The sequence below is a fragment of the Ornithorhynchus anatinus genome, chromosome 2 (genome assembly GCF_004115215.2).
Source record: "Ornithorhynchus anatinus isolate Pmale09 chromosome 2, mOrnAna1.pri.v4, whole genome shotgun sequence".
Lineage (NCBI taxonomy): Eukaryota > Metazoa > Chordata > Mammalia > Monotremata > Ornithorhynchidae > Ornithorhynchus > Ornithorhynchus anatinus.
This window is the reverse complement of record NC_041729.1, coordinates 129,478,838-129,505,293: the sequence shown is the minus strand read 5'-3', so window position 1 is coordinate 129,505,293 and position 26,456 is coordinate 129,478,838.

The window sequence follows — 26,456 nt, the reverse complement described above, 5'->3', positions numbered from 1 at the left end:
AGTATTTGTTAAGTGCTTACTATGTGTAGAGCACTGTTCTTAGCGCTGGGGTAGGTACAGGGTAATCAGGTTGTTCCACGAGGTAAGCTGATTAAGTGTTGTAAAGCTGATGGTAAGAGGTTTTTATTTGTTGTTCATTCACTCAGTCATATTTATTGAGTTCTTACTGTGTGCAGAGCATTGTACTAAGCTCTTGGAAAGTACAATTCAGCAACAGAGACAATCCCTGCCCACAGAGTGCTCACAGTCTAGAAGGGGGGAGACAGACATCAAAAAAAGTAAACAGGCATCAGTAGCATCATTATAAATAAATATAATTATATATATGTACACATCATTAATAAAAATAAATAGAATTATAATTATAAATACATACATATATACGCAAGTGTTGTGGGGCGGAGTTGGGGTCTAGATCAAAGGGAGCAAACTGAGGCAAGGGGGAGGGGAGGGGGAGCAGAAGAAAAATGGGGACTTAGTTTGGAATGGATGTTATTGGAGGAGATGGGCAAACACTGGAGGTTCTGAGGAGTGGGAAGATGTGGACTGAATGTTTTTTAGAGTGATGTATGAAATGTACTGGAGAGAGATTAGGTGTTAAGGAGGTCAGACAGAAGGCATATATAGAATTCAAGGTGTGATAAGACACACTTTGCTTGGATCAGTGTAGTAACAGTTTGGATGTAGTGGAAAGAATGGATTTTAACAATGCTGTGAAGGTGGAACCTAAAGGATCTGGTGACACATTGAATGTGTGGGTTGTATGAGAGAGATGATTTAAGAATACTGCCAAGTTTATGGGCTTGTGAGACAAGGAGAATGGTGGTGTCCTCTACAGTGATGGAAAAGACAGGGGCAGGACAGGTTTGGGTGGGAAGCTGAAGAGTTATATTTTGGATGTGTTAAATTTGAGATGTCAAAAGGGCATCTCAAATGCTCCTGAATTAATGCGAGCTAATTCTCCAGAGTCACAGAGATGGTAGTTTGGGTCAAGTGACTCTAATAGATACTTTCTGGCCCTATGATTCTACATAAGTAATTTATCTTGCATTTTTTATAATTTCCTTATTTTATTAAAAATAATCTAACATGACATAACTACATTTAACTTTACAAGGTAGCCCTAAAAAGGCAAGCAACCTACCACTAGAAAATAAAATCTATTTAGCAAAAAAGTTACAACGATGGCATTAAAAATCATACAACTAGCAGAAAAAAAAAAACCTTAATCTAAACTCGATATATTTCTTTAAGGCAGGTTTACATTAGCTAAGAGGAGTGGTTAATTGGAGCTGGTCAAAAAATCTTTTCCTTCACTAAGTTTACTAAGATTTGAGGTAAAAATACATTTTGAGTGAATTATTTAAATAATTTCCTTAGCCTTCCACTTCTCTTTTCAATTATAGCCCTAAGCTCTATCACATATTTTAAATACATTTTTTATCAATGCTGTATTATGTTTAATGCCTTGTAGATTTGTGATAGCAAATATCAAACATCATAGTTCAAGGCTGTGTCTTTTATAAGACTTCAGTATAACACTACGGAGAGAACACTATCCTATAAATCTTGCGCAAATGTGACATTTTGAACGAGATTTATTAATCATGAGCAAAATCACCGTAGCAACTATACTATTTCTGCATTATTCATAATCCTATATAAGGTTAAATGCTGTTGTGAAATAATGTGAAGTATTAAGGTGACAACTGAAGCAAATTGAAAGAAAAGAATCAGATTTTTAAGATAAACAAAACTATCCAAAGCCTTTCCCCTAATTCCCAACTCCAGACTCACATCAGAGCACAAGCCACCTCTAATACTTACTCTGTATATATTTTCACCCTTACCCAGGATATGTATCAATAAGTATATCAATTGTATTAATAATGATAATTATGGTATTTGTTAAGCACTTACTATGTGCAAAGCACTGTTCTAAGTGCTGAGCACCGTTCTAAGCACTGTCCACTGTGCATATAGCACTGAATTAAGCTCTTGGTTCTAAATATACTTGGTAGCGTGTTCCCTTTTCATGAGGAGCTTATAGTCTAGAGGGACTGTATGTAAATGTATATTCAATTGTACCATCAATTACTTCTTTATTCAAGTAATAATGTTGGTATTTGTTAAGCGCTTACTATGTGCCTAGCACTGTTCTAAGCGCTGGGGTAGACACAGGGGAATCAGGTTGTCCCACGTGGGGCTCACAGTCTTAATCCCCATTTTACAGATGAGGGAACTGAGGCACCGAGAAGTTAAGTGACTTGCCCAAAGTCACACAGCTGGCAAGTGGCAGAGCCGGTGTTCGAACCCATGACCTTTGACTCCAAAGCCCGTGCTCTTGCCAGTGAGCCACGCTGCTTCTCTGTAAGAGAATGTAACTTACATTCAAGTGTAAGTTCATTGTGGGCAGGTAATACAGTTTCAGTCTCTGCTCTTTCCCAAATGCATGGCATGGTATCCATGTGTGCTCAATAAATGTAATTCCATCAAAATGCTATTCAGGCATTTAGAAATTTTTAAATATAGTTTTCATGATAAATGTACAAATATTAGGGAAGCTGATGGAAGATATATTGTCAAAACTTCTTTAGTAATTATTTATTCACTTCTTGGCTATAGTTATGGTATTTGTAAAATATATACTGGGTAAACTGGAGTGCTGGAGTGGATAGGATTTTATAAAGCCACTCATAGTCCTATCCTTCACAGAGTTCACAGTCTATTTACTCCCCTTTTACGGAAGAAGAAAGTGCAGTCCTGTAACAGTGTGACTTAACAAAAGTCACATAACAGGCCTGTGGCAGAACTGAAATTTGAACCTAAGTCTTCTGACACCCAGTTACATGCTATTTCTGCTGACAAATCAATCAATCAGTGATATTTGTTGAGTGCTTACTTTGTGCAGAGCATTTTAGAGAGCACTCAGGAGAGTAAAATGCAACAAAATTAATATTCACCGTCCCTGTTTATGATGAGTTTAAGTCTAGAGGACCACATTTCAGGTGACTAAAAACGAATCTCTGGCAGCATTTATAGAGGCCAAAGATGCATTTCAGATTTAACTTGTTTTCCATTTTTGGTTTCTGTGAGAACAAATCTTTAGTTGGTAATCTAATTAGGCACTCCCAAAGATCAAGCACCACCAGCTTCCTTAAGCAGCTGGACTCCCAGCTGGGTGTGTTGTTGTGTGTGTAATGACTTTGGTAATTTCCTTTCTTTTCATGTGTCTTTCTGTAAGTAAGATGCATTGTTTAAAATGAGATTTCCTTTGCAGACGGTACTGTATCCGCTGTTTTGGTTATTCGAATTGATTTATGCACTTAACTGTTATACTTATATCTATTTTAGTCATCTGCTAAAATCTTTAGGCCGAGCTTGTTTTTAATCAGACTCTTAGATGACGTTTTTGTGATAGCTGCCAAGAGTATTGAAACCCTATTATTGACTGGAAAATTCGTATAATATTTGTTGTTAATGGAGAGTTCACAGTGAACTTCACATAGGTACATTACGAAGCTAGCAATACAACACTAGCTTAGAGCGGTATTACCTAAAGATAGTTGGAGGAACATGCTCATTTCATTCATTTATTCACTCACTCATTCATTCAATCATATTTACTGGGAGCTTACTGTGTGTAAAGCATTGTAATAATAATGTTGGTATTTGTTAAGCGCTTACTATGTGCCGAGCACTGTTCTAAGCGCTGGGGTAGACACAGGGGAATCAGGTTGTCCCACGTGGGGCTCACAGTCTTAATCCCCATTTTACAGATGAGGGAATTGAGGCACAGAGAAGTTAAGTGACTTGCCCAAAGTCACACAGCAGACAAGTGGCCGAGCCGGGATTCGAACCCATGAACTCTGACTCCAAAGCCCGTGCTCTTTCCACTGAGCCACGCTGCTTCTCTACAGCGTGTACAAAGCACTTGGGAAAATACAATACAACAACAAACAGTGATATCCCCTGCCTACAACTAACTCACAGTGTAGAGTAGTGTAGTGTAGTGCAGTGTAGTGTAGTAGCCACAGTGTAGTGGCTCTTTCCACTGACCCACGCTGCTTCTCTACAGCGTGTACAAAGCACTTGGGAAAATACAATACAACAATAAACAGTGATATCCCCTGCCTACAACTAACTCACAGTGTAGAGTGCAGGAGACAGACATCAATACAAATAAATGAAATCCCTTCCTTGACCTCCATTCTCATGGTTTGGGATGTTTTTCTGCCACCCATAATGTTTCTATTCATGGACATTTTCCTAATCAAGTATGTAAATCTTCATATATTAATATTTTCTGTGTCCACAATTTTTTTCTGCTTACAACCTGCATTATAATTGCAGCATGGAAAACAGTGTTGTTCATTGTTTACCTTTAACTTATCATGTTCAAACTTTGATGGGAGACTCCTGGTCCTGGGGTTATGGGATTTGGTGAACAATAGTTCCACTTCATCCTGCCAACATCCTTCATCCTGTACCAATAAAAGTTATTTATTGCATTTGCATGCAGTTTGCATTTCTTTTTGAGAGCCATATTCCAATTGAAGCACTTAGTGTAGTTAAAATGTTAAATTGTTTGTGATATTTGGATTAGCATTGAGAGAATGAATATTGCAAAAGGTTAGAAAATAGGACTTAGAACTTCAGACAAAATGAATTGGAAATTTTAGTCAAAAGAAGAGATTTAAGGTTGACTTAATCACAGTCTTCTGTCTGGGAATATCTCTGTGCATCCAAGCCTGGTAAAATTGTTTTGGGAATAATATTGTTGCAGAGAAGAACTAAGGAACCTTAAAGTGCCAAGTGGACTCATTTAGCCAGAAATTATGAGGGCTAAAACCAAGATGATGTCCAGAAGGGGGAGAGGATGTTGTGAATCCTGAAATCGTTGTGGAAGAACTGGTGGGATTTCAGGATAGATATCTCCAGAAAGAGGTGTAGTACAATTCATTTTGGACTCAGATTTATTCACATTAAGATTGTGTTTAATAAATAGTATATATTAAGCACTTACTGAGTGCAGTGCATAATATGATGTGTTTGGAAGACTACAATAGAGTTTGTTGAGATTATCCCCTATTAGAAGGCACTTACAGTCTAGCCTGGGAAATAGACACTAAAATAAATTGCAGTTAGAAAGAGGTGAAAGTTTTAAAGTATAAAAATGCTATGGTATGGAGGGGATAAGGTGAGTACAAAGTTGTTATGAGAAAAGCATGGCCTGGTAGTGGATAGAGCATGGCTCAGGTAGACAGAAGGACCTGAATTCTAAGCCTGGATCTGTCCCTTGTCAGCTGTGTGACCTTGGGCAAGTCAATTCACTTCTCTGTGCCTGAGTTATCTCATATTTAAAATGGGGATTAATACTGAGCCCTATATGGGACATGGACTCTGTCCAACCTTGTATCTACTCCAGTGCTTATTACAGTGTCTGACACAGTAAGTAAGTGCTTAACAAATAACATAAAAAAAAGAAAAAACCACTGCTCTGGCTGTTTTAATTTTTAAATTCATCCTACCACAAATGCTATAATTTCTTACAACTGAATATCTCCTAGATATATCCCCTTCTTCACCACCCAAAACATTACAGCTATAAACTCGCCCCGCTCCGGTCTATTCTTCACTCTGCTGCCCGGCTCATCTTCCTGCAGAAACGATCTGGGCATGTCACTCCCCTTCTTAAACAACTCCAGTGGTTGCCTATCAACCACCGCTCCCAACAAAAACTCCTCACTCTAGGCTTCAAGGCTCTCCATCACCTTGCCCCTTCCTACATTTTCTCCCTTCTCTCTTTCTACTGCCCACCCCACATGCTCCGCTCCTCTGCCGCCCACCTCCTCACCATCCCTCGGTCTCGCCTATCCCGCTGTCGACCCCTGGGTCACGTCCTCCCGCGGTCCTGGAACGCCCTCCCTCCTCACCTCCGCCAAACTGATTCTCTTTCCCTCTTCAAAACCTTACTTAAAAATCACCTCCTCCAAGAGGCATTCCCAGACTGAGCTCCTCTTCCCCCTCTACTCCCTCTGCCATCCCCCCTTTACCTCTCCACAGCTAAAGCCTCATTTTCCCCTTTTCCCTCTGCTCCTCCACCTCTCCCTTCCCATCCCCACAGCACTGTACTCGTCCGCTCAACTGTATATATTTTCGTTACCCTATTTATTTTGTTAATGAATTGTACATCGTCTTGATTCTATTTAGTTGCCATTGTTTTTACGAGATGTTCTTCCCCTTGACGCTGTTTAGTGCCATTGTTCTTGTCTGTCCGTCTCCCCCGATTAGACTGTAAGCCCGTCAAACGGCAGGGACTGTCTCTATCTGTTGCCGACTTGTTCATCCCAAGCGCTTAGTACAGTGCTCTGCACATAGTAAGCGCTCAATAAATACTATTGAATGAATGAATGAATGAACTCTGGTCATATCAATGCCATATTGGATGATCACCTTCAGTTGTTTCTCTGTTGCCTAGCTACATTCCATACTGTTGCTTGAGTATAAATAAATACATTAATGTTAGAGAGGTGGTTGATAGTACAAATTGTTTATTCAGGTGTACATTCAAGTTTTTATTTTGATTATTCTTTTTGCAAATATTTATACGTCTGTCTCCTTTTTAGAATGTAAGCAAGGAGGGTGGGCAGGGAACATCTCTGTTTTATACTTCCCATGTGCTTAGTACCATGGGTAATCAATAAATAGTCTTATTATTAAACTGAGTTTGTATAGACAAAATCTGAACATCTGTCATCTTCAAAGCCTCTGTTTAACCCTCCATTTTAGTCATTCTATGTGCATCTATTTCCAATCATAAAGATGATTAAATCCTTTAAAATGGAACTCTTCCTAACATCTCATGCATAGAGACAGATAAGATATTGGCAATCCCTTCTATTCATTCATTCATTCATTCATTCAATCAATCATATATATTGAGTGCTTACTATCTGCAGTGCTCTGTACTAGGCACTAGGAAGAGCACAATATAACAATGAGTAAAGACATCCCCTGCCCACTAATAATAATAATAATAATAATGTTGGTATTTGTTAAGCACTTACTATGTGCAGCGCACTGTTCTAAGCGCTGGGGTAGACGCAGGTGAATCAGGTTGTCCCACGAGGGGCTCACAGTCTTAATCCCCATTTTACAGATGAGGTAACTGAGGCACAGAGAAGTTAAGTGACTTGCCCACAGTCACACAGCTGACAAGTGGCAGAGCTGGGATTCGAACTTATGACCTCTGACTCCAAAGGCCGTGCTCTTTCCACTGAGCCACACTATGTTCTAGAATGTAAGCTCCTTGTGGGTAGGAAAGGAGTCTAACAATTCTGTTATGTTGTACTCTCCCAAATGCTTAGTACAATGTACTGCACACAGAAAGAATTCAATAAATATGCTTGATTTTTAAAAATTGGGGAAAATATTAAAAATATAAAAATTCTACTTCACTGAGATTTCTCTCTCCTTGGTTTAAACAACTGAAACTTAAGACTATTAGAACAGAAGTCATATTCTTCTAGTTAGGACTCTATAACTAGATGGAAGCTTTTTATGATAGTCTTTTAAAAATTTACTGATGTAAAACAATATGATTTAAAAGGACATTATAATTAGCTACTGAATATGAATGTTAAAAGGATAGATTATTTTACATGAATCACACTGTTCTTTTTAAGGCTTGTTCCTCATTCTAAACTGTCACTTCAAGTTCTTCTCGTTTATCTCTACAATAACCTTTTTTATTATGTCAGTATGGTGACACCTGGAGTGTGATTATCACAAAAGAGTCATACATTTTTGCATAACGAATTATAAATACCTATATTTTGAACTCTACAATAACAGAACAGATGATTTCAAATAGCTTCTGAATTTGAAGGTAACTGTAAAATCACTTGGTAAATGAAGCTCATTTAAAAAGCAATCAGTCTCTATATTTATTAAGTTCATGAGCCACCAGCAAACAGAATAAAAGCTGTAATGGAAAGCAAGCAAACCAGCAAAATAGGAGAACAGGAAATAATAGTAACTACAACAACAAAAATGGTAGGAATTATTAAGTGTTTACTATGGGGTGAACCTTTACTAAGCATTTTGGTACATACAAGATAAGTAGATCAATCAATCACATTTATTGAGCACTTACTGTGTGTAGAGCAACAGTACTAATTCTTGGGAGAGTACAGTATAAAAATAACAGACATATTCCCAGCCCACATGATCTTAAAATCTAAAAGAGCAAGATTGGAAACAGTCTCTATCCCACAGAGAGTTCACAGTCTAAAAGGAAGGAACAGTTATCTAAACTTCATTTTACAAATGAGAAGACTAAGGTATGAAAAATTTGCATGACTTGTCCAAGATCACACAGGCCAGTAAGAGAGCTGGAACGAGACCATATGTCTCCTGACTCCCAGGCTTGAGTTCTTTCTATTAGGCGAAATAAGCATTACTTGGGCAAATCAAATATTTGCAAAGGGTAGCAATCAGATGGCATTTATTGAGTATTTACTATGTGCAGATCATTCTTCAAAGCACACAGGAGATCAAAATACAACAGAATTATCTGTAATATCTGTAATTTTTATTTAAGGAACAGACATTTCCAAATATTGTAATATCTATATGAAAATGAAGTAGAAAGGAAAGATTATGTTGACTAATACAATTTAGGAATAAAGCTAGGTCCATTATTTCAGTCTCCAACATATACATACATCATTCACAGATTTGCTCCTGCTTTTGGCAAATAGATTAAGGGGTAAATAGGACAGGATAATTCTACCACTGAACTGCTGTGCTACTTTGGTCAAGTCATTTAAACTCTTTGAGCCTGTTTCCTTATTTGTAAAATGGGGATGATATGCCAGCTGTTCCTTCCTATTACTGAATTTGAGCCTTATATGGAACAAGAACTTTGTCAGAATTAATTACCTTGTATTTACTCTAGTGCTTAGCACAATGTTTTCCACTTAAAAACAATTATCATTATTATTATTGTGCAGATAAAAATATAGAGGGAGTGAGAGAGCAAGAATAAAGACAGTATAAAGAATATTCCCTGATCTGAACACTCTGACAAAGTAAGACCCATTTTACTACTAACTAAATCTTTTCTGGAACTACTGCTGAATATAGTTCTATAATACCTATGAATGCTGGCTTTATGTTTGTATGGAACACAACATCATTCACTCTTATATGTTAAATCATGCATTCAGTTGTCTCCATTTATATTGTATCAAAGCAGTTGAAAATCCAATTGAAAAGTTTCTTTAGACAGCCATTGTTCAAGAACATGATGTCAATATTAATAAAGGCTGAATTTCCCCTTGGCTCACTTCTTACAGATAAGCTTTTCAATAATACACTGCTTGCACCAAAGGTCTGATGGGACTGGGAATAGTAAAAAAAAGAACACACTAATAAAAGAATGTTGAATGTTTTTATATTAAATTTCCCCACAGGCAAACTGAAAAGCCTACTTAGAGAACGCCAATCAACATGGCACTTATTAAATGTAACAAGAGTCCTGTTACAACAGATCTTTAAAGACCCTAAAAATGAATTAGAAAATAGAGACAAAAGACAATTACAAATGTATTTGAAAATGCAAACCCTGAACACCTGACCTGATACTCACTAACTTGACATTTGGGTTATTTGATCATCAAAAGAATCTTCTTTCATAGAAGTCTCTAGCTATATCTTAATTCTACTTAAATGCAATATATGATTTTAACATTTAAATGTCTGGACTTCTTTCATATAAGCAAGAAAATAAAACTATTATTATGATTTTTTTTTGTTTTCTACCTCCAAAAGGGCTACAGCAACTCCAGTATTCAGCTATGCCTCCAACAGTCCAGAATCTTATGATTAAAAGAGGAAATTGCTAAAATTTAATTAATATAATATTTAATGAGAAATATTAGTGATTGAATCACAATTTAGGGTGATAAAATACTCATGACACTCCTGGAAGGCCTAAGAACACTGACAACATGAAGCTGGCTCTGCCACCCATCATTTCAACCTAAGATTAAGCAGTAAGTGTACCACCATCAAGGTTGTGACAAATATATCTATCGTTTGTAGCTCCTACCCAAATCTGAGATTTTTGCCTTGGGCTCAGCAAAAAAAAAAAAAAAATCCATTGTTAAACATTACTCATTTCCTCCAGATGCACAAACCATAGATGGGAAATAGTACCTTAGACATTTTGGCTGAGGATCCATTGATTTTCAACATACGTCATGTAGCTTGGATTAAAATGGAATTTATTTCTAATGGTTAGGAAAGTAAAATGGGAATCTTCCCTCATTTGAAAAAAGGGAATTATAGGTCACTATTAGATGGGAAAGTAATGGACTTTTTCTTACCAGGAACAGAATATCACAAAGGAAAGCATACATTCAGAAGTCATTCTAATCAGCTACCAACGTTGGTTTTGGTATCGTAAAGGAAATCAAAGATACCTACAAATATATTTGGGGAGGGAGGGGGGTTGTTAGAGAGAGATGAGCTAGGACCAAAAATGATGGCAACTTGCAGTCTGGATACCAATGAAAGTGCATAAGTAGTGAGGTTGAAGAGATAAATGAGCTGAACAGACAAATGAGTAGAACTATAGCAAAGAAGCATACATTCAAAGTCATAGAGGTCAGGCTGGTTTGTGGATTTCCCCCAAGAATGCTCATCTGTATAAATGCAGAAATGGAAGAAGCTGATCGTACGGGTGATCCAGGGCTGAAAATTACAAGTATTCATTCATTCACTCATTCAATTGTATTTATTGAGCGCTTACTGTATACAGAGCAATGTACTAAACACATGGAAATTCACCAGTAGAAACAGTCCATGCCCACACCAGGCTTATAGTCTAGAATGGGAAGACAGACATCAAAACAAGTAAACAGACAGTGTAAATAAATAGAATTATAGATATATACACATCAAAACAAGTATACAAGTAATAGTATAAATAAATAGAATTATAGATATGCACCAGTGCTGTTAGGCAGGAAAGTGGGGTAGAGGAAAGGAATCGAGTCAGGGTGATGGGGATAGGAGGACTAGAGTGTCAGAGGAATAGGGGGGGTAGGATTTATTATTGAAAAGCCTTAGGAATCTTCATCTCTGAAATGGGTATTAAAGTTCCTTTTCTCTCTCCCCTTTAGGCTGAGTCCCATATGGGGCAGGGATTGTGTTCCATCTAATTATATTGTATATATCCCTGTATTTCATACAGGGATTGGCATATGGTAAGTATTTAACAAATACCATAATTGTAATTATTATTTTAGTGAATAGTTTGGCTTTGACTGGAGAGAGGAGAGGGTTGAAGTACAGAGATCAAAAAGGAGGCTGATATAGTAGTCAAGATGGGATTTGACAGGTGATTGGATCAGCGGCAGCAGTTCTTATGGCAAGGAAAGAGCAGAATCAGGAGATGTGAAAATACAGCTGAGGGGATTTGGTGACAGTGAATATGCAGGTTTAAAATGAGAAATGAGTAGAGAATAATGGCAAGATTTTGGGTCCATGAGACAGTTGGGGGTCAATAGTGATGAGAAAGTCAGGGTGAGGAGAGGATTTGGGAGGGAAGATGAAGAGTTCTGTTTCAAACACACTGAGTTTAAGATGTCAGCAGGGTATCCAGGTGGAGATGTCTTAAAGACAAGTGGAAATTGAAACTGCAGAAGAGAGATGTTGGGGCTCAAGAGGTAGATTTGAGAGTCATTTATGTAGGGAAGCATTGCACTTGGATGTGTGCCTTTTATTCATCCCATCCTCAGACTGAAATCACATATATATACATAATTTATTAATTTGTATTTATGTCTGTCTCCACTTCTAGACTTTAAGCTCATTGTAGTCAGGAAGAGTGATTACCTATTATGTTACATTCTGCTTTCCTAAGTATTTAGTTTAGTGCTATGCACACAGTAACTACTCAGAGAATACAATTGATTGATTCATTGATTGATAAGGATACTACATAAGTACTGTTGGGGTGGGATAAGCATCCTAGTGCTTTGGGAGTACAGACAGAATTGTTTAGGCAATGTGGAAGGGAGGCAGAACAGGGTAGGGATGGAGGAATAATGGTAGCAAAGTAATTCCTTCTGCATTTGATATTCACCCCATTCTCATCTCCACAACACTTACTTATAGATCTTTAGTTGATTTTAATGTTTGTCTCCTCCTCTAGGCTGTAAGCTCATTGTAGACAGGAACCATGCCTATTTTGTCGTATTGTCCTCGGTAATATTATACTCTGCCAAGCACTCAGTACAGGTTTGGCACACAGTAATAATTATGGTAATAATTATGGTACTTGTTAAGTGCTTACTACATGCCAAGCACTGTTGTTAGTGCTGAGGTAAATACAAGTTCATCAGTTGGACACAGTCCCTGTCCCACCTGGGGTTCACACACTTAATCCCCATTTTACAGATGAGATAACTGAGATCCAGGGAAGTTAAGAGATGTGCCCAAAGTCACCCAGCAGACATAAAGCGGAGGCAGGATTAGAACCCAGGTCTTTCTGAATCCCAGTCCCGTTCTTTAAATACTATTGATTGATTGATTGCCTGGCCTTTGAAATTGTGGAAACATGATCCCCAAGGATCAGTTTTATTTCAAGAGAACCAACAACCATTTTATGCACATTCACACCATAATACATCATCAGTGCATATAGGGCAGTAATAATTCACTCTGAGTACTGTAAGGAATGCTTGTTTAGTTGCAAAGGCAACTAAGACTTATTCATGGAGTATTTTTGTGGGTGATTATGCAATAGTGAAAACACTGACCATTTGAGCATTAAACAAGAAATCTCTTTCACCAGTGCACTGCATCCATCAAAACGAAATAATGGCTTCCTGCCATTTTCTTATGGTATTTAAGCCCTTACTATGTGCCAGGCACTCTACTAAGCACTGAGGTAGATACAAGCCAATCAGTTTGGTCACATTCTCTGTCCCATGTTGGACTCACATTCTTAATCCCCATATTACAGATGAGGGAATTGAGTCACAGAGAAGTTACGTGACTTCCCCAAGTCACACAGCAGACAAATGGCAGAACCAGGATTAGAACCCAGGTTCTCTGACCAATTAAAAGGGAAAGGGAAGTCCTACTGCCAGAAAGACATATGCTTGAATGGCTATCCATAGTTGGTGATGGCTTTTTTTGAACTGTCCAGACTTTTTCCTCTGTGTCTGTATGCCCAATGGATACATTGTGAAGAGGCTGGTAGGGAAAATAGGTACAGCTTATGTATACAGAATACAATATCGATGAAACCCCGGCTACTGTAGATACCAATAGTGCCCTTATACATTTTGTAAGCCATCTAAGTAGGATGAATAATGAATAGTGGTCATTAAGTGCTTACTTTGTGGAGAGCACTGTACTAAGCTCTGGAAGAAAAAACACAGGGGAAAATTAGACATTATTTCTAATGTTAGTATTTGTTAAGCACTTACTATGTGCCGAGCACTGTTCTAAGCACTGGAGTAGATACAGGGTAATCAGGTTGTCCCACGTGAGGCTCACAGTTAATCCCAGTTTTACAGATGAGGTAACTGAGGCACAGAGAAGTTAAGTGACTTGCCCACAGTCACATAGCTGACAAGTGGCAGAGCCGGGAATCGAACCCATGACCTGTGTCTCCGAAGCCCAGGCTCTTTCCACTGAGCCACGCTAGCCCTCTAGAGGCTCAGGATCTAAGAATAAAAGAGGGGAGAGGGTGTGGATGACAGACACATAAAGACAAACCACATAAAATGAACAGAAAGTGTTATATAAAAGAAGGATAGGGCAGTGAAGCTAGAGAATCAGAATTTCAAGTTCTCTCAGAGCTCATCACAGCAGCAATGGTTCCTAGTATGCCACTGCTTCCTCCCTGTCCTGGCTGGAAAAGAAAAGTCCAAAGGCTCTGATGATTCAGTGTAGGGACCAGTTGTGACCTCCCACTGCTATTGTTTCCCCACCCTCTTGGGTCGAGAAGAATCTGTGAATATCATCAGAGTAATGTATTTAACTAGTAAGGATAACTTTATTAGGGTCTTATCCAGAAATTTAAAAATGTTATTGTACTTTTCCTGTTTATCACTGATGTTTCATAGTATTTTTTCTCCCAAGGGATCTATTTTCCATCGGAGAATGGAAAGCAGGATATACTCTGGTGAGAGTCATTTTTCCCAAATATATTTATTTCATTTATTTCTTCACCTATCCCCAAGGTTTCTACAGACTTCCACATTAATCAGTCTTTACCTTTGCCATTTTCTGGATCCAGTTTCTTTCTTGATCTTTAAGCTTTAATCTGGCAGAGGGAAACAATCTATTAAAGTTTATTAGGGCCAAAGAAAACTCTTTCGTAAGTCAAAAAATGTATTCTGTCATTGTAGCAGTCCAACGTAGTACTAAAGCTTCCAAAAGCACAATCTCCTGTTGCCAGTTAATAGCTTGCTTTTTCCACAGAGGCAGATCTATTTTGGAGACACATCCAGGCTATGGGTGAGAAATCATTTCATTGTTTCATTGTTCTCTTCACCTAGATCTGCTATGCCTATACCCACATTAAGGAAAACTTGAGTTCTAGAATTCACCAATTTTGATGCCATGGGCTTACAAATAGGCTGACAGATGTGCACTCTCTCCACCTTCAAGGCCTTATTAAAATTACATCTGCTCCAAGACTAAGCCCTCATTTCCCCTACTACCTCTCCCTTTCTTTCATCCTGGCACTTGAATTTGTATCCTTCAATTACCCCATCCCTAGTCCCACTGCAATTCATGTCCTGTAATTTATTTCAATGTCTGTACCCCCTCTAGACTGTAAGCTCCTTGTGGACAGGGAACATGACTACCAACCTGTTATATCGTACACTCTGTACTCTGCATACAACAAGTGCTCAATTAACATGATTGGTTGATTTCTATCTATACCATACCATATCCAAACAGACATGTTGTCAAAGGAATGTTCCCTAATTCTTTAACTGTGTCCTGATGAAAGGCAAACTCACACTGTGGCAGAAAGATATGTGGTTTCATTTCCTGATGCAGTATGCATTTTTCCATAAACATAGGATAGCTAAATCAAACTGTCATAATAATTGTGGTATTTGTTAGGTACTTACTATGTGCCAGGCACTGTATTAAGCACAGGGGTAGATACCAGTAAATTGGGTTGGATACAGTCCCCATCCCATGTGAGGCTCATAGTTTTAATCTCCATTTTACAGATGAGGTAACTGAGGCACAGAAAAATGAAGTGACTTGCCCATGGTCACAGAGCATACACATAGAGGAGCCTGGATTAGAGCCCATAGCTTTCTGACTTCCAGGCCCATGCTCTATCTAAAAGAGAAGCAGACTCACTGGAAAGATGACGGGTTTAGGAGATGGAGTTCATGGGTTTTAATCCCAGCTCTGCCACATGTCAGCTATGTGACTTTGGGCAAGTCACTTAACTTCTCAGTGGCTCAATCACCTCATCTGTAAAATGGGGATTAAGACTGTGAGCTTCACGTGGGACAACCTGATTACCCTGTATCTACCCCAGCACTTAGAACAATGCTTGGCACATAGTAAGTGCTTAACAAATACCAACATCATCATAATCATTATTATTATTATCTACTAGGTCACACTGCCTCTTGATACAACATGCCGCTTCCCATTTTTGAAGTGCAGTGGTTAAACTCAACTTGTCTTCTATTTCTTTTACAAGTATTAACATAAAGAAAATGGCACAAATGTGGCATAAATATGTTTATGAAAATAGGATATTTTCCCTCAGCAGTTTTATTATTTCTATTATTATTATTTTTATTATTACAAGAAGGAGAATGATTATGTTTATTAAATGCCTACTAAGTGACAAGTACTAAATGCTGGAGTAGATACAGAGCAGTTAAATAGACATTCTTTCCCACATAGGGCTCTCAGTTTAAGGGGTTGGGAGAAAAGACATTTATTCTTCATTTAACAGATGAGGGAACTAAAGTATGGGGAAATTAAGTGACTTGTCCAAGGTGACATGGCAGGCCAGTGACAGAGACAGGAGTAAAAACCCAACGCCTGACTCCCCATTCACTAGGCTACGCTGCTTCCCATTAAAAGTTTGACATGTCATTGACCTAGTGAGAGTAGGGAATTTCACAGAATTAGAATGCATTTTACTGGTCCTAATGATTTTTCTTATATTAGCTCACCAAAGGTATAGGGAAATGATGCTACCCAAAAGTGACTTAAGGTACTTAGGTTCATCTGATTTGGAGAGTATTTTTTTCTGAACTTCATCTTTTCTGATGCTTGTTGATGACCTGGAAGTCAACGGCTTCATTGCCCCTCACTCACCCAACTAATAGTCTGCTAATCTCTGGGAATGGTGTACAGCAATGGAGCAATTGAAAGCAGAAACTAAAGTCTATGTCAGGCAAGCACTCTGACATTAGGTTTCCCAGAAGTAGTTACAGAGCAAATAAAATGGTATATAATTGGTTCTATCTGCACAAACCTATCTCTACTAATTTTAGATAAATGCGCACACCAGGTTGTTTCCACGAAGATATGGACCCAAAACTGAATTTCTACTGGAAAATTTTTTAGGATGAGAAGTATGCTTCAACTTGCAGACATAGACATTGACCTTATAAAATGCAAAATATAATTCTAAAATAGATAAGGAAACTAAAATTCAAAGAAACGGGAGGAAGGGAATGAGAACATGGAGGGAAATATTAAAATTCAACTTCAGAATTCAACTCTTTAACTGAGCGGTAGGAGTAGTTCATAAATTGCCCTTTGTGCTAAGACATTGATGTTCCTTCAGAAAGATTTATATCTCATGTTTGGAGAAGTAAAAAGTGACTAAGTAATTTTATGCTCAAAACACTGATAAATGGTTATTTTCTATCTTAACACTCAGTGATTTATTACAGCCATGAAAATAAGCACTTGCCCACGTGCCAGGCCCATACAAAATCATGGTAGGCTAATGAATGTAAGACAGTGTATGTAATGAAAACCGGGTAGTAGGTTCAATAAGAAGTTCAGTATATTTTTTTCTCCCATGATTCTTTGTGTTCTGTGGGGAACTTTTAAATGTATTTACCATGAGCAATGCCTGTAGTCTCCGTGTCTACAAATAAAGGGTAGTAGTTAAGGGGGAAGTTTTCATCTTCTCTGGAGAAAATGTTTGATCTTCATTACAGTTGAGCATATTTAAAAATATAGATGTTATATTTGTTTAGGGTCTCCATTCATTCATTCAATCATATTTGCTGAGTGCTTGCTGTGTGCAGAGCTCTGCACTAAGTGCTTGGAAAGTACAATTCAGCAACAGATAGAGACAATCCCTACCCATCAACATGCTTATAGGGGAAAAGTTGAGTTATAGGATCAAGATCACTATTGTGGCACAAATTATTAACCAAAAAACCAAGATAACAACCAAAAGAACAGATACGGAGTTTGATTTGATCTTCACTGATGGCAGAGCTTTGCAAATACTACAGAGTGCAAACCACCAAAAAAATGATAGATACTCATAGTGAAAATGCAGGGCTTTTTTCTTAAAAATGTCACACAACTGCAAATTCTGAATACCATACAAAAAAGACTACTGAACCATTTCTGATACCATACTAGCATATGTACTCCTGTAGTATTTCATTATCATTCAGTAACATTTGCTGAACACCCAGTATGCTCACATTTAAAGTGCTTGGGAGAGTATAGTAGAATGAAATGAAAGAACATGATTCTGGCCTCAAGGAGATCACAACCTAGCAGAGAAGACAGACCCTGAAATAAATTTCAGGCACTGAAAAGCAACAGTTCTGAATGCATATCCCTCAACCACTTGCTACTCATCCCAACCCCACAATACTATCACTATCATGGCAGATGTAATGATGATAATTTAAAAAACTAGGTACATTAACTCTGCAAATTTTACATTTTCCCCAATATACATTATTTACTGACAAAATCCTATCATCAATTTTGCACCAAATGAGATATTTAATACTAAATATTTATAGATTCTGGGAAGAATTTTCACCAGAACAGTTTAGGAAAAAATAATAAACCCAAAGACTCAGAAGGTAGAAAATTTTTTTAAAGCATTATGGTATTGTGAATGTATATATTGCTTACTTCAGAAGTGAAGTGAAAGGGTCATGGATAAAATGTGATCAATCAATTATTCAATCAATAATATTTATTGAGCATTTACTATGTGCAGAGCACTGAATTTAGTGCTTGGGAGAATACAATACACCATATTGTAGTGGAGCGGTGGGTGGCTCAGTGGAAAGAGCCTAGGCTTGGGAGTCTGAGGTCGTGAGTTCTAATTCCACCTCCACCGCTTGTCAGCTGGGTGACTTTGGGCAAGTCACTTAACTTCTCTGTGCCTCAGTGACCTCATCTGTAAAATGGGCATTAAGACTGTGAGCCCCATGTGGGACAACGTAATCACCTTGTATCCCTCCCAATGCTTAGAACAATGCTCCAGACATAGTAAGCGCTTAACAAATGTCATCATTATATTATTATATCCCTGACCATAAAAGCTTACAGTCTAGATAAGGAAACAAACTTTAATATGAATAAAGCACAGTAGGGAATATGGGGTGTTTCAATGCTATGGGTATTTTCCAGGATATTGTTTTGGCTTTACAAAATTTGGCCTAGTGCAGATTTGATTCTGTTCTTCCGTAGCCTTCACTGAATTTTTTTTTAATGTCCTCACTATGTGCCAGCATTCTACTAAGCATCATGGTCAAGATAATCAGATTGGACACAGTCCATGACCCACATGAGGCTTATAGTCTTAATCACCATTTTTCAGATGAGATAACCAAAGCACAGAGAAGTGCTTCTTGAAAATAGTCCACTGTTTTTCAAAGTCAACTCTCACCTTATTTCTTGAAAATAACCATGTGGTAGCCCTTATACATTGTTGCAAGTAGAATGCCAAAATCCACCCTTTCTTTTCCATTCAAACTCCTACCACATTAATCCAAGCATTTATCCTATCCTGCCTTGATTATGGCATCAACCATTTTACTAACCTGCCTGCTGCATACCTGTCCCCATTCTAGTCTATGCTTCTCTCTGATGCCCAGATCATTTTTCTACAAAAACATTCAGTCCATGTTTCCCCACTCCTCAAAAGCCTCTAATGGTTGTCCATCCATCTCGGCATCAAACAGAAACTCCTTACCATCAGCTTTAAACCACTCAATCACTTTGGCCTCTCCTACCTTACTTCACTGCTTTCCTACTATAACCCAGCCCGCACACATCGCTCCTCCAATTCCAACATAGTCACTGTACCTCGATCTCATCTGTCTCACCATATAATTCTCATTCATGTCCTCCTTCTAGCCTGAAACCCCCTCCCTCTTTATATCCAACAGAATTCATTCATTCATTCAATATTATTTTTTGAGTGCTTGCTATGTGCAAAGCATAGCACTAAGTGCTTGGGACAGTACAATATAATGACAGACACATTGCTGCCCACTGTGACCTCACAGTATATAGGGGAGGCAGACATTAATTTAAATAAATGAATAAATAGGTAAATAAATTATAGATCTATACTTCTGTTTTGTGAGGATGGAAGGGAGGATGAATGAAGGAGCAAGTAGGAGAGGTGCAGAAGGGAGTGGTGATGAGAGGAGGGCTTAGTCAGGGAAGGCTTCTTGGAGATATGCCTTCAAAAAGGTTTTGAAATTGGGGGAGAGAGATTTTGAAGCGGAAGAGAAGATCACGCTCTTCAACTTCAAAACCTTATTAAAATTACATGCTCTCAACGAGGCCTATCCTGACTAAGCCCTGATTTCTTCTTCTGCTACTCCCTTCTGTGTCACCCATGCACTTGGCTTTACTCCCTTTATTCACCCCCTCCCTCAGTACCACAGCATATCCATAATGTGTTTATATTAATCCATGTCTGCTCCTTTAGACTCTAATTTTGTTGTGGGTAGGGAACATGTTTACCAACTCTGTACCACCAACTTTGTACACTCCCAAGCACATAGTACAGTAAATGCTCAATAAATACAACTGACACTGAATGAAAATTACATTAATAGTCCCTGGTCAGATTTCACCTTAATAGGCGAATTATTAGTGAGCTTTTAATGGTTTGTTAATATTACTTCATTGAGATATAGATATTTTAAAGCTAAAATAAGAGAACATATCTACTTTGAAGAGTTTGGGGTCTCCAATCTGTATTGGAAGAACGGTTTGCTTGAAGGTCTCTAGGACCCAGCGAAGTATGACAGGATCCAGGAGAACCTGAAGTGATTCTGGGAGCTCTTTCAACTCTTTCAGATTTAAGCCTAAACTCCCCTGGTGACATCACAAACTGTTCTTGGAAGCTCAGCAAAAGCAATGAGAATCTTCTTTGCAATCTGTATGATCTATTGAACTGGGAAAATTCCATACTATATAAACCCAACGAATGCAACATGTCCCAAGATCAGTGTTGACCATCACTTCCATTCAGATTAAGAAAAGTCTTAAAATGACAAATATGGTAATGGCCATTTTCACTGACATCCAACCCGTATAAACATTGCAGCATTTTGTCAGTTCAGCAGGTCCAAAGTCATCTATCATCACTGTTACTACTGTCATATATAGTTAACTTCTGCATCAGCCACAGCACTCAGGCTGTGTTACTGATCAGTGACATTGCTATTGGCAATGGGCAACCAAAGAAAACAGAGACTAGAACAGAGTGGAAAAATGGAATATTGGATGGCTTTTTAAAACACTTAGGTTGAGTTTTCCATTTTAGACTTAAAAAACCCTAAAATTGGAATTGTGAAATTTTGAAGTATAAATTTCTAATATCATATGTGAAGTGACTATTAAAGTGCATTTTAGGTAAAGGCCAGTGATTTTCTAAAATGTATGTTCTATGCTTGTTTGTGTTCAACAAAAGCATGCACACCCTTTAGATCTGTGTAGCTGTAAGCTTGTTGGGGGAAGGGAATGTGACTGCTTACTGTTACATTGTACGCTTCCACACGCTTAATACAATACTTTGCACTTATTAATCACCTAATAAATACGATCGAATGAATATGAGGATTATTATGCTTTTTGGACATTTCAGCATGTCATATTTATTTCTCTAGAAGCAATCTTAGTAATTCCAAAGCTCCCTTCTGACTAGGTATGTTCAGAGTGGTGATCATCGATTAGCCAATCAAATTAAGTATGTTTGCTGGCACAATTTTTTAAATTAGGTCATAAGCTTATGAATTCCTAAGGTTATTTAAAAGAATAATAGGTAGAAAATGGGAATAGATAATGGAAATGTCAGTAGCTGTTTGCTTTTGCTACCTGTTCCTGCTGCTAATTCAAGTCCTTTGCTTAATGTGGGTGTGAGTAGAGATGCATCTGCAGAGAGTGTAAGAGAGAGTTATGTGGAAGGACTACTTGAGAGTGATCCAGAAGAGGAGAAAATGCTAAAGAGGAATTACCTGCCAGCACTTCCCCAACCCCATAGTACTTATATACATACTTTAAATCATATATTATAAATTACATCTTTGATTTATTGTCTGTCTCCCCTTCAGATGGTAAGCTCGTTAAGGGCAGGGATGATGTCCATTCATTCATTCAACAGTATTTATTGAGCACTTACTATGTGCAGAGCACTGTACTAAGCGCTTGGAATGTACAATTCGGTAACAGATAGAGGCAATCCCTGCCCAATAACAGCCTCACAGTCTAAATGGGGGAGACAGACAGCAAAGCAAAATGGAACAAAACAAAACAAGACAACATCATTAAGATACATAAAATCAAGGGGATATGCACCTCATTAACCAAATAAATAGGGTAATAATATATACAAATGAGCACCAGTGCTGAGGGGAGGGGAGGGGGAAAAGCAAAGGGTGGGGGGAAGAGGAGGGGAGGAGGAGCAGAGGGAAAGGGGGGCTCAGTCTGGGAAGGCTTCCTGGAGGAGGTGAACTCTCAGTAGGGCTTTGAAGAGGGGAAGAGAGTTAGTTTGGCAATAATAATGTTGGTATTTGTTGAGCACTTACTATGTGCCAAGCACTGCTATAAGCACTGGGATATATACTAGGATATTGGGTTGTCCCACTTGGGGCTCACAATCTTGATCCCCATTTTACAGATGAGGTAATTGAGGCACAGAGAAGTGAAGTGACTTGCCCAAAGTCACACAGCTGACAGGTGGTGGGGGCAGGATTAGAACCCACTACCTCTGACTCCCAAGCCCGGGCTCTTTCCGATAAGCCACAATGTTGTACTCTACTCTCCCAAGCACTTAGTAAGTTCTCACTAAATACCATTGATTGATGGATTGATTGATCAACTTGAGATCATAGGAATACAGCCTAGAGTTTGCTTCACTACTTTAAACTTGTGAGTGTCCAAGACTATTTTGTTGGTTCTTCTCTGATGGTTTCACATCCTCATGGAACTCTTCTTTTTTTTATTACAATCACAGTAGGGCTATATACAACAATTACTGTGGCATAGTGCTTCTATTTTTAGGTAGGGTATGATCATGGTACTCTCATAACATCTCATTTAAGCATAGCCACAAATCTTCAGAAGAGGAAAGATCTTCCCCAAAATAAGGACTATCCAGCTGGATTCAGCTGGTCCTTTGAGAGGGAAGTTTCTGTGGTGTGAAGGGAATGGAAGTCAGATTGGAGGACGTCAACAGAATTGGGAGAGAAGAACTTGAGGCAGCGAGTATAGACAACTCACTCAAAGAGATTGGAGAGGAATGGTAGGAGGAAGATGGGGAGATAACTGGAGGGAATTGTTGGGTCGAGGAGGGATTTTTTTAAGATAGGGAGCTTTGGGCAGGTTTGAAATCAGGAAGGAAGAAGCCAATGAAGAGTGAACAGTTGAAGATGGTAGTCAAGGAGGGAAGAAGGTGTGGGTGCAAGTGCTTCGGTAAGATGTAAAAGGATTGTGTCGGATGCACAGATGGAAGGAGTGGATTTTGAGCAAAGTCAGAAGATCTCCTGAGATACTGCTGGGACAGGTGGAGGACTTGAAGATGGGGCAGGAGGAAGGAGGGGTTCAAGAGTAACAGTGGAGATTTTAGGGAGATCATGCTGATCAAGACATTTGGAATTATGCCCAATTTCACCTCTTAGAAGGAAAGATTACAGTTTATAAGTACTTGGATTTTAATCCTTGCTTCACCATTTGCCTGATGTATGACCTTGGCATGTTAGTTACTTCTCTGTTCCTCAGTTTCCTCAATTGCAAAATGGATAATGTTCTCCCTCCTACTTACACTGTGAGCCCCACATCATGTCTGATTATCTTGTATCTACTGCAGTGCTTAGTAGAGCGCTTAGGACAGTCACTTAACAAATACCACTATAGGTAAACCTTTTAGGAGTGACCATTCATTGGTTTTTGTACCCATCTTTTTTCAGCTGGTTCCTGGAATACTGTGCTTCAGAAGTGCTGCCTTTGCCCAGAAAGATCTGGCAGAGGAATACCAAGGTTTGGAGCAAGTCAATGGGATCAAAAGGTGCCCCCAGAGAAACACAGCTGTTTGGCAGACTTCCACAAAATGTTCCATGTGATATCATTACTCGTGCCGCATGCCTGGTATAATGTAAGTGACATCATATGATTCTCAATGTTCAGCCCATTCTAAGAACTGGCCACCCAATCTCTTGGGCTCATCTCCTTATACAGATTTCATTCATTCATTCATTCATTCATTCAATAGTATTTATTGAGCGCTTACTATGTGCAGAGCACTGTACTAAGCGCTTGGGATGAACAAGTCGGCAACAGATAGAGACAGTCCCTGCCGTTTGACGGGCTTACAGTCTAATCGGGGGAGACGGACAGACAAGAACAATGGCACTAAACAGCGTCAAGGGGAAGAACATCTCGTAAAAACAATGGCAACTAAATAGAATCAAGGCGATGTACAATTCATTAACAAAATAAATAGGGTAACAAAAATATATACAGTTGAGCGGACGAGTACAGTGCTGTGGGGATGGGAAGGGAGAGGTGGAGGAGCAGAGGGAAAAGGGGAAAATGAGGCTTTAGCTGCGGAGAGGTAAAGAGGGGATGGCAGAGGGAGTAGAGGGGGAAGAGGAGCTCAGTCTGGGAACGCCTCTTGGAGGAGGTGATTTTTAAGTAAGGTTTTGAAGAGGGAAAGAGAATCAGTTTGGCGGAGGTGAGGAGGGAGGGCGTTCCAGGACCGCGGGAGGACGTGACCCAGGGGTCGACGGCGGGATAGGCGAGACCGAGGGACGGTGAGGAGGTGGGCGGCAGAGGAGCGGAGCGTGCGGGGTGGGCGGTAGAAAGAGAGAAGGGAGGAGAGGTAGGAAGGGGCAAGGTGATGGAGAGCCTTGAAGCCTAGAGTGAGGAGTTTTTGTTTGGAGCGGAGGTCGATAGGCAACCACTGGAGGTGTTTAAGAAGGGGAGTGACATGCCCAGATCGTTTCTGCAGGAAGATGAGCCGGGCAGCGGAGTGAAGAATAGACCGGAGCGGGGCGAGAGAGGAGGAAGGGAGGTCAGAGAGAAGGCTGACACAGTAGTCTAGCCGGGATATAACGAGAGCCCGTAATAGTAAGGTAGCCGTTTGGGTGGAGAGGAAAGGGCGGATCTTGGCGATATTGTAGAGGTGAAACCGGCAGGTCTTGGTAACGGATAGGATGTGTGGGGTGAACGAGAGGGACGAGTCAAGGATGACACCGAGATTGCGGGCCTGCGGGACGGGAAGGATGGTCGTGCCATCCACGGTGATGGAGAAGTCTGGGAGCGGACCGGGTTTGGGAGGGAAGATGAGGAGCTCAGTCTTGCTCATGTTGAGTTTTAGGTGGCGGGCCGACATCCAGGTGGAGACGTCCCGGAGGCAGGAGGAGATGCGAGCCTGAAGGGAGGGGGAGAGGACGGGGCGGAGATGTAGATCTGCGTGTCATCTGCGTAGAGATGGTAGTCAAAGCCGTGAGAGCGGATGAGTTCACCGAGGGTAGGGTAGATTTATGCCCTACGTTGTAAGAAATAAATAATTATCCTTTTAAGAAAAGTAGAAATAGTACTTAGTTGTTTGGGTCTTTGAAATGATTAGAATTTAGTAATTCAGCACCAATCAACATCTTTTATTGAATGGATTTCACAATGTTGCTTATGAGAAAGAGCACAGATTAAGAATTAGAATATATGGGACCAATTCTATCTCTGCCACTGGTCTGCAAATCACTTAGCCTTTCTGTATCCCAGTTTACTAATCTCTAAAATGGATGGTGGGGGAAAGTGATATACAGAAACAAAGTACTATTATAAATAATTATTGTGTTTTCTTCCCCTCAGGATCACACCTGGAGAGTTCCCAGTACTCTACCAGGCCCAATTATGGGAGGGCGAGTCAGAGGCATATCCATTCCATTCTTAGGTTGAACAGTGGCTAGCAAGTGGAAGGCAATCTGCTACAAGTCAAAACTCACCTGTGCCGGGCAGCAGCAGTGTGGGAGAAAGTCAAGGGTGAAGACTCAGGTTTATTGAGTGGAAAGAGGAAATGGTAAACCACTTCCGTATTTTTACCAAGAAAACTCTATGGAAGCATTACGAGAACAATTTCAGATGGAGGTGGGGTGTTCTGAGAGGGGGTGTCTTTGAGGTCGTTATGGGTCAGGCACGACTCAACAGCATAAGACAACAGCCACTACATTGTGTTTTCTATATACTATGCATTGTACTATGCTCTGGAATAGATCCAAGATAAACCTATTGGACACAGTCCCTGCCCTCATGGAGTCACAGTCTAAGGAGAGAGTGGATGTGCATGCTCACTACGTACAAAGTTTTCTCCAAGGCACTTATTGTTAATTCACTTTTTTTTACTAAGTGAACAAACACACACAGAATATTCTATTCAATAGTCTTTATTGAGTGTTTACTATGTGCAGAGCACTGTACTAAGCGCTTGGAATATACAAATTGGTAACAGATAGAGACAGTCCCTGCCCTTTGACGGGATTACAGTCTAATCAGGGGAGACGGACAGACAAGAACAATAGCAATAAATAGAATCAAGGGGATGAACATCTCATTAAAACAATAGCAAATAAATAGAATCAAGGAGATGTACATCTCATTAACAAAATAAATAGGGTAATGAAAATATGTACAGTTGAGCGGGCGAGTATAGTGATGAGGGGATGAAAGGGAGAGGGGGAAGAGCAGAGGGAAATGGGGGAAAAGAGGGTTTAGCTGTGGAGAGGTGGGGGGGGTTAGAGAGAATAGAGGGAAAAGGGGAGCTCAGTCTGGGAAGGCCTCTTGGAGGAGGTTTTGAAGAGGGGAGGAGAATTAGTTTGGCGGAGGTGAGGAGGGAGGGCATTCCAGGACTGCAGGAGGATGTGGCCCAGGGG